This window comes from Lactuca serriola, chromosome 3 (genome assembly GCF_051521515.1).
Source record: "Lactuca serriola cultivar US96UC23 chromosome 3, Lser_US96UC23_V15, whole genome shotgun sequence".
NCBI classification, from domain to species: Eukaryota; Viridiplantae; Streptophyta; class Magnoliopsida; order Asterales; family Asteraceae; genus Lactuca; species Lactuca serriola.
The window spans coordinates 5,857,000-5,870,997 of NC_136410.1; positions in this window are offsets into that span (position 1 = coordinate 5,857,000).

Consider the following 13,998-nt stretch of genomic DNA (forward strand, 5'->3'; position numbering starts at 1 on the left):
AGACGGGATGATGAAGAAGGATGTTACAAATCCAGACAACCTTAGTAACAAAATTAGTAGCTTCTAAGTATTTGGCTTCGGTAAGGCTGTACAGAGTGACAAGAAGAAGCATTCGACAAGGGTGAGGTGGAGGTGACATGGAACTCGACAATGAGGGGAACACCGACCCCTCACCTTGGCATGTCGAGGTTTTCCGAGGAACTCGACAGAAATTCACTAGGTCTTTCTCCTGTTGGCAAACTTTGACTGATGTGGATTGGGGTTTGGAAGGAGGTGGTGCTAAGCAATGCCGACACCACTCCTTGTAGCCTAATAGGAAGAGTCACACCATGATATCTTTTAGATAACCAAGAGACAAGGTTACCACAAAAAAAATGCAAAACCACCAGAGGTTGACCAATGGTTTAGGCTATCTTGAACTTCTTTTATGGAATTCGTCATCGACCAGTAGACTCCCATCGTAGGGGCACGTGTACGAATTTCACGCAAAGGTATTTGGGATATAATGAAAACATAAAATGAAGGTTGAGGCAACAATCTTAGGAAAATATATAGAAAATTATAGTGAAAGATTCATTAAAAACCTAATAAATTTCTTCCCATAACACATCCAAAAGAACCACGCAAATGTACATATGGTAAGTGTCAAAGAAAGTTATGAAGTCTACTAGAGATTTAATATAAACAAGACATTCGAAATACATAGATGTTAGGGATAAATTATTAAATAAAAAATAATATGAGCTCAAAAGCAATAGTAAGAAGCTAACAATGAAAAAATTTGTCTTTTTTAATCAAAATGAAGTCAATTTTGATGGTTCTATACCTAATATTATATACATCATAGCTACATATTCACTTTTTCGATATATATATATATATATATATATATATATATATATATATATATATATATATATATATATATATATATAGGCTAAATAAAAAAAATATGTATTTATACATGAAGATATGTTTTTAATGTAAAAATATGTATGTTTACATTAAAATACGTATTTATTAAAAAAATATATTTATTTATATATATATGCTTTATTTATATGTAGATACATAACTTACATAAATATTTATGCATATGTAATAACAAATATTTATATTATATGAGATTAATGATAAAATATTTACAAAAGAAAAGAGGTTAGTCATTAAATATGTTACGAGAACAAAATAGTGATTAAATGTGTAAAAAAAGATTAGTAACTAAATGTGTACAAAAAAACTTAAAACGGTTATAGTTATATACTTTGAGCAAAGCGAAAAAAAATAATGGTAAGACATACAAAAAGAAAAAAAACGGTGGTGACTAAATATATAAAAAAAATACGAAGTCTGTTATCTTTCGTTAACCTGTAAAGTATTGATTTGGCTAAATATTGTGTGGGATTTAAAAGGTTTGGTTGGAAGTTTATTGAAAGTTTTTAGTCAATATATACAAGCTTATAAAAGTCAACATGAAGCCCACACAAGGAATAAGATATGTGGTCTAATTCTATTAGGTGTGCATACATATATACCTTGAAAGTATTTTTCTTGTAGTGCCCTATACCTATAATCTAAAAGGTTAGAAATTAATACAAGGTTTTTCACATGACGTATTGACGTATTGTAACATGAGTATTTATTTAGGAGTTGAAGGATTCCAAATTATAAGAAGAGGAAAAAAATATTTCCAAAAGAAAACCATTCCTAAAAGCATGAAAATAGACCATCAAAGGAGGAGACAATATTAGCTGGATGGCTTGGAATAGAATAGCAACCAAACCAAACCAAACCAAACCATAAGTAAGTAAAGAAAGAAAGAAAGAAACCCACTACAACTATAACTACAAAGCACCATGTCAAGTAGCATTATTTTGATTCCAAATACATCACATTTCCATCTTTTATTATTGGTGGTGGCCCATTCATCCCGTACATTTTTTTTGTGGACCAATTTTACGTAAAGATCGACTACTCAACCATTCTTGCTTTATTTCCTTTCTTTTTGTATTTGCCATTTTCAAATTTTCCAATTTCTTTTTTTCTTTCTTTCTAGTAAATAGTAGTACTACACTACTACTAGTTCATGGGTGATTTCAATGGAGTTGGGGCCACTACAAAAATAGTACCAAATTTGTACCACCAACGTATTCTTGACTTTTTCAATATATGAAATTTCATCATTCATTGTAATCGTACCACACCAAAAGGTTTGGGCCAATTAAGGTTGAGTACATTGACCATACGACCATTCCATACATAACTTTTATCATATTTTCCATACCCTTTTTCTCGAAACATCATTTCAATTCGTGGTTCATATCTTCTTCAATATTATGTGTACAATAGCATCAAAACAATTCATGTGTTTGATGAGATTTATGTTGGTTGATGGAGTATATATAAACATTCGTAGGTCTATTTACAAAACATTGTTCTAAACTACATTTACTTGTTGTATAGAACTGATAATTACAAAGCTTTCTCCTATAAAGATAGATGAGGTTTTGTAGTCTTTTAATTGAATACACAGGGGACAGTGAAATATGTTAAGATATAAAGACGACCACCCTAAAAGGAAATCATCGGCTAATGCTACCAAACAACTTTGGAAATCTAGTTCTAAAGTCGCACCCTTAACCTTTATTATCAACATTACTCTACTTATATGTTCTTTTTCTATTATTAACGCTTGCCATCAAAGAGTTCCTTTATATTAGCTGTAGTATGATCATACACTAAACTATTTCTTTATGGCTATATTAGGTGTGGTATGTGCACACACTGATACAGACTTTCAAAAAATATATATTTTCGACCCTATAAACGTGGATTACATAAAATTATTCATCTTCATATAACAAAGAGACAATGCTAGGTGCATAAAATGCACTTTTTGCATATACTCCTTTCAGAGGTGGACGCAAGAATACATAGTAGGTGTTGCCGATACATGAAAAATAGGTAAAAAAATTAAAAAATCGAATTTTTTTCCACTGCGGACATAAAAAGTAGGGGTTGCCGGTGCCACACCGGAAACCCCCTAAAACCGCCCTTAACTCCTTTCATGTTTATTTCAAGTATTGCATGATATTTTGTAACATTCCATTTTCACAAACAAAATTTTCATTTTTAGTTAAGGTAAAACACCGTTTTCATAAAAAAACCAAGTTAAGAAAACTCACTTGTTCCAAATACAGTTGTTGAAAATCAGAGTAATATAATAAATGCAGAATCTCCAATGCTGTTGATGAGTGTGTACAATCATGTTTTTCCCTTCCCACGATCACTAATGGTACTTGAAAAACATTTAATCCACAACTTTAAGCAGAAACTTAGTGACCTCCCCCCACCACCACCAAAAAAATCACGTACAACACAATATAATAATAAAGTATGGGTTATCAACAACCCTGAGACTATCAGTAGTCATAAATATCACATACAACACAACCATATAAACAAGTATGGTTTATCAGCAACCTTGGGGCTATCAACAGTCATATGGGCTCACATCAGCCTTATAGGTTATCAGCAACCCTGTGGGCTATTAGTAGTCATGGAGTTATCAACAACTTAATAAATATATATAACAACAATCAACAAATAAGACTTAACTAGTCTAGCATGCACACTACTATGACAGGTAATATAGTAAGAAGACTCACTGCCTCATACATGGCCTCAAACAACACACTATGCTATAACTGGCATATCGCCAATGAATGCATAACTATATATAATAAGAGGTGAGATAGATAGTCGAACATGTGATCTCACTCTAGAGCCACAACCAAACAAGGAATAGGGAATAAAGCCTAGATTAAGAGTTTTCAGACTATCCTACATGACTACATACAACCCCTAAGGCACTCAACTAGACGATCATTGACCTCCTGGTACTCTAACTAATATATGCTACTCATATATCATATCATACAAGGATATACACTATAACACATAGAATAGTAAGGAAACTCACCTGAATCGAAGACCCAAGGAAATACAACAACACCCTCACTCCTTGCACTAATTAATCTTGCGAACCAACTAGCACCAAACAAAGATATATCCTTAATCAATAACTTAAGTTCTTCAAGTTTGACCCAAAGTCAACGGTCAACCAGGTCAATGCTCACCACGCCGTGGAGACCTCTTGGCCACGTCTTCAGCATGTCAGGACAAAACAATCGACATGCAAGACCTTGCCATGCCGTGTAAATCCCTTCTCCATGTCGTTGTTCGTGGCAGAAGGCCATACTCTTCATTAAGTGCTTAATCATAACAGATCTAAATCCATAACTTCAGATCTGGTCTATTTCAATGACTTAATGGATAAAGTTTCCAACTTTTTCCATTAGGAATCCATCACAAGGCAAGATCTATAATTCTAAGTCCAATAAGTCCTTAATGTGACCTAAACTTGTGCATGGACACAAGATGACTCAAAACATGGCTCTTTTCTCAATCATCAGAAACTTAGAGGTTATAAGAGGACCATAATAAGCTATGGAGTTCCTCAAATTCCAAGAGTATCCATGAAGGGGACCAAAACTACCCAAAATGATCCCAAACTTGAATCTAGAAGATGAAATGTCAAGGTATGAACTTTATACCTCAAATAGCTCAAAAATTAGAAAAGAATGATGGATCCAAATCAACTCCTTGCTTCCTTGCACCAATGTCAACTTTCTTCTTCCTTAAGCTTCACCAACATCCAAAGAATAAGTTCTAAATCAAGAAATTAGACTCTCAAATATAACACCCGCGGATTCAGGCTTGTCAATTAAGATATTATAAGCGTTAATAATGAATTTTCATTAAAAGATTATTTAGGATAAATAATCTTAATCAAAGTTATATTATGTGTGACAAGGATTCCGCACATATAAAAAATGTTGAAATCCGACTTTGTATGAGGAAGTTATGCTTCTTTGAAGTTTCGCAATTAAACCGACACGATTCTACGTATCATAAAAGTGAATTTTTGATAGATTACTTATTAGCCCAATTGATCTAAATGAAATTTGTAGAAGCCATGAAACCGAGGGCATGCATATAAAGAACGCCTAAATCTGACTTCATAAGAGGAAGTTATGATTTTTTTTCTAATATTTCAGCGTAGTAATATACAGCTTAGAAACCGAAATTGAAATCAGTCAATTGTTAAGAAAAACAATCTAAACGAGAGTTGAAGATCTCTTCAATACCTATACGTCAATTTAAAGATAATCAAGAACGGACGTCGGATGAGAGAGTTATAAATTTTTAACGGACTTTAACAGTCTAAACCTTTTAATAATATAAGTTGAAAAATAAATTCATAATTAGCCGGCAGAGTCTAAATGAAAGTTATATATCTCGTCGATAGCTACGTGCGGATATAAAACCTGTCGAAGGCAGAGCTTGTATCAAGAAGTTGTGAATTATTAAAGAAAACAGAAAAATATGCGCACAACCGCGCGCACAGACAAGATATGTGGCGTGCACTGACACTCCACCAGATGATTGACATGTGAAACCCCATAGAGAATGACACTTTAACACCCCGACTATTTGCTTGCGCCCCGACAGAGTGTGCGACGCACATATTTTTTTCAGCTAGAAATACCCACCTCCATATAAGCTTCTCATATCTCACCCATACAAGTTTTCTCTCTCAATATTCTTCGACTTATAGCCATTTACCTTAGTTCTTAGTATTCCGGCAAAGCCCTGTGACCTAGAGGTCCCGACAAGTAGTAGCCTTCGAGAAGAATCTCCGTCAGCACAATTTCCGGACTTTTATCTATGGAATCTCTGTAAGTTAAATTACACTCTATATTATTTTACTGTAATTTATAGTCATTGTTATGAATTTATAAATAAGATTTGTTAGTAAATCCAACGTCATATTACTGATTGATCTACTTAGGGGGAAGATATCTAGGCCAGATTTAGTGAGGTGTTTAAAGTGAGATTTCCAAACAGTATACTCTGTATACCAAATAGACCCTACCTCCGATATGATCCTACCTGGTTGTCCCTTATCAACTATAGATCAGTAGACATTGGGATTATTGAGGAATCTATATTATCATTAGTCATAAGGAATATTAGACTAAGACTTAGTGGTAATTATACTAGGTTACATGAAAGGAAAAATCTAAGTGTTATAGCGAAGCGCTATCCGAATTTCGAGTCATCACATATCAAGTGAGTGCGTAGTCCCTTTCATGAACATTATTTTAATACAAGTATTAATTAAAGTATTCAATATCTGTCAAGGAGTATACATGTGAACTAAATGCGTAATGCCTGAAATATGTGTTACGAATGTATTTAATATGCGAACAAGATATAGTACTATATGTGTTAATATATATATATATATATATATATATATATATATATATATATATATAATTTCATGATAATAATAATGAAAGTATTAGGAGTTGAGCATCATAGTCTTACCTAGATATAAAGGGAAAACTTGAATAAAGTCCCTACATATTGGCCTCATAATCGATTTAGTCTTTATATGTTTTTTTATTCAATTAAATCCTAAATACCGGTAATTGTATTCAATTTAACCCTTTGACTCGGTCAACAATTACATTTTTGGGCCAGATTTCAAAATTTATTACAAATTTGGTCCAAAATTTACACATGTGGCCCAAATTTTAAATTTTGTTACAAATTTGGTCCAAACTTTACTCTTTTTGCCCAAATTTTAGAATTTTATTATGAATTCTTCCCAAATTTAGTTTTTTTACAACTTTTTTTCTCAAAAAATTGTTTCTATTATGTTTTTTCTTTATAAAATCATATTTATATAAAAAAAACGTATTTTCACATAAAAATCTTATATTTTCTATATAATTTTTTAAAATTTTTTTTTTGTATATGAAATATCTAGTTATAAAAATATGTATTTATTAAGTATATAAATATATACAAATCTGTTTTTATAAAAAATATATACAAAAACATATTTTTTAAAAAGTTATATACAAAAACCTATCACCTTTATCTATCTCTCTCTCTCTCTCTCTCTCTATATATATATATATATATATATATATATATATATATATATATATGCACTGAAATAGGTGTGTATCTATATTTTTTTATAAAAACGTGTTTGAAGAATTTTTTATATAATACTTGTTTGTATATATTTTATAAAATCACGTTTGTATACATTTTATAAAAACGTGTTTGAATAATTTTTTATATAACACATGTTTGTATATATTTTATAAAATCGTGTTTGTATATATTTTATAAAATGTATACAAACACGTATTTTATAAAAAACTATTCAAACATGTTTTTATAAAAAGCATGTAAATAAACACGATTTTATAAAAAAAATATATAAATAAAATAGGTGTTTGTATACATTTTTTTGTAAAATACGTTTTTGTATACTTTTTTTTTTATAAAAACAGATTTGTATATATTTATATACTTAATAAATACCTATTTTTATAACTAGATATTTCATATACAAAAAAAAAATTTAAAAAAAGTTTATATAGAAAATATACGATTTTTATGTGAAAATACGTTTTTTTGTATAAATATGATTTTATAAAGATAAAACATATTAGAAACAATTCTTTGAGAAACAAAAGTTGTAAAAAAAACTAAACTTAGGATGAATTCATAATAAAATTCTAAAATTTGGGCAAAAAGGGTAAAGTTTGGACCAAATTTGTAACAAAATTTAAAATCTTAGCCAAAAGTGTAAATTTTGGACCAAATTTGTAATAAAACTTGAAATCTGGGCCAAAAATGTAATTTTTGAAAGTTGGATGACCTGTTGACCGGGTCAAAGGTTTAAATTGAATATGATTACCAGTATTTAGGACTTAATTGAATAAAAAAAATATATAGGGACTAAATCGATTATGAGGCCAATATGTAGTGACTTTATTGCAGTTTTCCCTAGAGATAAATAAGACTTACAAAGGAGGCCTAAGTTTAATTAAGATAGATATTGGGTAGTATCTCCTTAAGAATACGTGTGAGATATACATCTCTAACAATTGTCCCTAGTCCGAGAGTAGGGATTAGGTGTGGACATCTACCATTGGTCCGAGAGTATGGATTAGGCACACTCATTTGTCCCTGATCCGAGAGTATGGATTAGAATCAGTTATTCATTCCTTATATGAGAGTATGTATTAGATATAGTCATATATTCTTGATCTGGTAGTATTATTAGGTAAAGTCATTCATTTCCAAATCCGAGAGTATGGATTATGTCGTTGTATAGGATTGAAATGCGAGGATCGACGAGATGAAGTAGATAGCTTATATGAGGTTTCTTTGCATATCGCAGGTTTTAAGATATATATATATATATATATATATATATATATATATATATATTATAACATTGTGAGATTGAAATCATTATGTACTTACTAGGTTTCCCAACCTGACCCACCCAGTTTCTTTATATCACATGTATTGATACGAAGGTACTTGATGTTTGGATCTGATGAGAGATTAAAGGAAGTATAGGCCATTAGATGTTGTAAGGCCTACAATATTTTTGTTATGCTTATATTTCTGTATTGACGATGACATGCCGAAATTATTAATGAAACATGTTTCTTCGGAAATGCTTGGCAATAATATGATCACATTATTAAGATCAAATTCTACATTATAAATCTTTAAAAAGGATACTCTAAAATGAAATTGTAACATCCATAAAAATCATGCCAAATTTAAACTTTTTCAAACATTTTCAAAACCAAAATTATTATAAAATATGTTTCCAAAATAGTATAATGTCAGAGTATCCATGAATCAAATCATAAAAAACATGAAATACGAGGAGCTGTACTGTAACACCGTGAATTTCAAAATAATTTTTCGCATAATATAAAAACATTTTCATTTAAATTTTCATAAAACATCCAGTTTAAAACTCCAATCCATATCATACAAAATCCCAAGATCACATATCATAAAAAATCCCATGCGTGTGTACAGATCAAGCCGGCACCTTCCCACGGTCTTCACTAATACCTGAAACAAACAACACTAACACTGTAAGCACAAAGCTTAGTGAGTTCCCCAATATACCACACATAACACATATTAGCCACTCGAGGCTATAACTCTGTGGGTCTGTAGACCCTACTCTGTGAACCCACTGGTTCTAACTCTGGGAACCTTCCGGTTCCAACTCTATAAACATGCACAACATAAATCACATAGAGATAATGCAGTACAACACATAACATACATATAGCATACAAATACTCAGTCACATAACTCTGATTACCTACTCAAGGTAAAGTATAGTGAGAAGACTCACCTCGTATATCTCGATAACTCGCGAATCCTGGAAATCACTCGTGCTCGATCCTCCGAGCTATAATCCTCCTATAACATCATATATCTCTAATTAACACTTTTACCACTAAGGTTGACTACCCCTATCAAGTCAACACTGGTCAACAGTCAACGGTCAACTTTGACCGGACTCGGCGAGTGCACTAGGGCGACTCGGCGAGTCTATACGTGTTCACTGACTCCCTAGCATCCTCTCCTGACACGTCGAGTACACCCCCAACTCGACGAGTCCCACCTGGCATGAATCGCGGGGCCACCACGACTCAACTCGCCGAGTCTCAAGAACAACTCGGCGAGTTCCAGCTCGACTCAGTCCACCTGTCAACCCTCTGTAACTCTCCCTGACTCACTGAGTCAACCCTTAACCCGGCAAGACCACTCGTTGAGTGGTTAAGGACAATCTTCATGCTACTCGCCGAGTCTGTTCTTCGGACTCGGCGAGTCCATGCCATGCATCAACTCAATCTTGCTTCTGAGGTCAGATCCGCTCCATCAACTCATAGATCTGGCCCTCCCAAGCTCATTCATCACGTAAAGTCACAGTCTTGGCTACCATGCAACACCTACAAGGCTCCTTTTGAAGAAATGACCTCTAAGATGGCAACCTAAGTCTCCAACCCAAAAGGAAGGACATAAAGCATGGAATTTGGGACTCTCTGGACCTACTAAGGTCCAGATCTAGGTACCATATCCCCATGGGACCTCTCACACTCCAAATACAAGGCAAACAAGGCATGAAGAAACCCTAGATTTGACCATAACAACAAAATACGAGAATAAGCTCTGAATGATACCTCAAGAAGCTTCCTCTGACGAAATGGAAGTAGATCCAAGCTCCCCAACTCTCCTAGCTTGATTTTCCCCTTCCTTTCTTGCAAATACACACAAAATTGGTGAATAATGGCCTCTTATCTCACTCACAAGAACCCTCAGCTGTTTAGGTGCTCTTAAGGTCAAGGTAGCCGCAATGAAGGGCCATAAGGTCCTTTAAATAGGGCTTAGGACCGGGAAATTAGGGTTTCATTAAACAGCGCGGACTCGCCGAGTTCATTCCTTGGACTCGCCGAGTCCAGGCGCGAATCCGCGTCCAGAACCGCGATCCTACTCGACGAGTTTGAGCTCCAACTCGCCGAGTCCCCTCACAAAACACCAAAAATATATGAATAAAAGATACCTGGAATTCCGGGCTGTTACATGTACGATCACGCCTTCGCCTTTCCACGATCATCAGAAGTATCTGAAACATTAATCGATAAATGTAAGCTCGAAGGCTTAGTGAGTTACCCCCAAAATACCAACGCCATACAGATATAACACTATCATATAAACATATAAGCAAACAACATGCATAATGAGCATTCAGCCTGACTGGACTGCCTCGTAGGCCTTCAGCCTATCTAGACCGCTCTACGAGCCTTCAACACTTCTGGACCACCTCGCAGGGCCTACAGCATATCCGGACCGCTCGCTGGGCCTTCGGCCTAACTGAACCCCTTTGCAGGGCCTTCAGTTTATCCGGACCCCTTGGGTATGTTGGCCTTCAGTACAAAGCATGACCGCCTCAACCCAACCCCCAATCAACAAACATGTGCACATAAATGTCATACGCTAGCATATATATAATAGTCAAACCGATGTAATAGATCATTAATCATAACAACATCCTATTACCAGGATACAGACCTAACCGGTCACTAACATATCATCATCCTATATACCAGGATACCGACCTAACCATGTCACCATCCTAACTACCAAGATGTAAATCAATGAGCATATCATGCAATAAACCCGGATACAAATCCGATAAGGGCCGACATTGGTGCCTTAGACCCAGTTGATATAGTGAGGAGAACTCACCTCACAATTGTCGAACTGAAGTGGTAAGCTCAAAATCTCAAATCACCGTCATGGACTCCACCATCTTTATTTAACATAGGACCATTTCCATAAATTTCCAATTTACTAAAATACCCCCAGAAGTCAGTTGGATAACCCTTGGTCCAAGTCAAAGTCAACGGTCAAATTCAACAGTCAAAGTCAACAGTCCATGTTGACTCAACTCGTTGAGTGCAGCTAGCAACTCGCCGAGTTCCTTAAGAGTTCAGAAGTTCATAAAAACCTCACCGAATCTCTGAGTTTCCGACCAACTCGTCGATTCTATGCGTATCCAGAAGTCGAGGAAAACCCTAATTGACTCGTCGAGTCCTCTGACAACTCGTCGAGTCCATGTTGAAACCAAACAACGGGAAAACCATTTCCAACTCGTCGAGTTCCTTATCCGACTCATCGAGTTCATAGATGATTTTGAGCCATTCCAAGCCTCCAAATGGTAGATCTAGCTTCCGAAGGAATGCTTATCACATAAATTTGCAAACTTTATGTGCATGCAAGGATCTAAAGGCTTAGAATACCAAATCCAAGCTTAAAATGGGGTTTAAATCAAAGGGAATAACTCATACTTGCTAAAGATGGAAACTTTATAGTTATAGAGGCCAAGATAAGTTCAGATATGAAGTTACAACTTCAAACCCTAGCCCATACCTGAAAAATGGCTATCATACATGCTAGAAAAGCCCTAATCTTATCCATGAAGAGATCTAGAAGGAGGAAAGTCAAGGTAACAACTTGTTACCTTCAAGTGATGCTAAACTAGAGTAGAACTCAGATCGAAAACCGTTCCTTGCCTAAAGCTTCTTGATCTTCAAGCTCCTTTCACCAAGATCCACCTTCCAAGCTTAAAACACACAAATATGGAGAGAGAACACGTTTTAGGGTTTCTGGACTTAAAGGGGGATGTAAGGGAGGCTAAGGGGGGATAATGACCCTTTAAATAGGGTGCAAAACCCCGTAAATTAGGGTTTCATCCTCCAGCTCTAACTTGTCGAGTCATGCCTCCGACTCGGTGAGTTGGTCACATAAGCATGTGGCCAAAAAACTTTCCTACTCGACGAGTCAGGGCATCCAACTCGTCGAGTAGACCTTTCAATATGAAAATAAAGCTATAAAATTAATACCCGAGAGTCGAGGTGTTACAAAAATAAGCATAATTAAATTGGTCTTTTCTAGCCATGAAAATGGGGATGTCATAGTTGGTATCAGATCATTTGTTTAAGTGAACTAGGAATTTTATAGGATTTATAGACTTAAACTTAGAATGCTAAGCGATGATCGTGATGTGTGTGTCTATATCATCTTAAGTAATATACCTAAATTGAGACTAACACTAGCTTACTTTAGGATAAGATGCCTAAATTTGTTTGTATTACAACATGCTTTAGGTTTCCTAAATTTCTATTAACTAAAAAGTCTATTGCCAACCATAACTAGAATAAAGAAATTTTATGTGTTCAGACTTCTAAACATTTACTTACGGTATTAGAACTGACATATAACTTTTCAGGAATGATAAGGAGGATCGTACGTCTAAGAACATATCTAAAGTTCTTCTTTATCGTAACATATTCGCGATTTCGTTACCCTGAATTATTGTTCTGGTGTATAGAATGTAAAGGTGAGAACTCATAGCGGATTAGGGAACGGTAATGACAATCAAAAACCTGAGCCCCCTATAATCGAGCGTGGACCTAGAGCAATGCCAATAGCCGAACCTGCTACAACAGAGATGATTAGGGCTCTATTAGCATAACAAAGGGAAGAAATGAGACAACTCATTCAAGAAAATGGAAGTGAGACTATTGTACCTGTCATGTAGCCTAAGCTTAACGAGGAGCAATCTGAGGAAGGAAATTATAGTAGGACATTGAGTCTAGGGGTGAGCAACGGAACAAGGTACCCGCTTTCAGAACCGAAACTGCCTTGAAATTGGTGGTTCCGAAACCGGAACCGCCTTAAGCGGTTCCGGTTCCGATTCTCATTTTCTCGGAACCGCTAATCGTTGGGTAACCGTCGAAACCGATATATATATATATATATATATATATATATATATATATATATATATATATATATATATATATATAAGAATCTTGTAACCGTTTTCGTAGATAACGCAATTCGTAAATTATTTTATATGTTGAGTTTCTTTGTGGTTTTCTTTTATGGTAACTTAGTGAATTGTGAGATAGTTATTGGAACGAGTATAAGTAGGTGTGAAAGGTAGTAGAGGCATATACTACCGGAAGCATAAGACTCACACTTCGATCAGAGAAAGTCACAAGGTTACTAAGTCTTTAAGTGATTGATTTATTTTATTCATTTCCATCATTACCTTTGTTTCGGTGATGACTACGAAGATGGATATTCTAACTTTAGTGGCTATATCAAATCAAGTTTGACTAAGTTCAACATAGCATCCAACTTTAGATTGAAGGAAAAGACAATCAAAGAGATCAATAGAAGTATCGCGATTGTCGTTAAAATTAAGAAGCCTATAGCTATAAGTGTTACATGCTAGAATGTGATTATATCACACTAGAAAATAGAGGAAGGTATCATCCATGCTGGAGTCTGACTCAAATAGACATGAGTATAGCTATTGCATCATGCGATGGAAGATCATTAGAGCATGACCGTTCGGTATGTTATGTTAGTTGAAGTAAAGACCTTATCTTAGGTTAATTCTATTCTTGAAGGAGTAGGAGTCTCTAATTAAGATCGAATTTAGAATGAAGA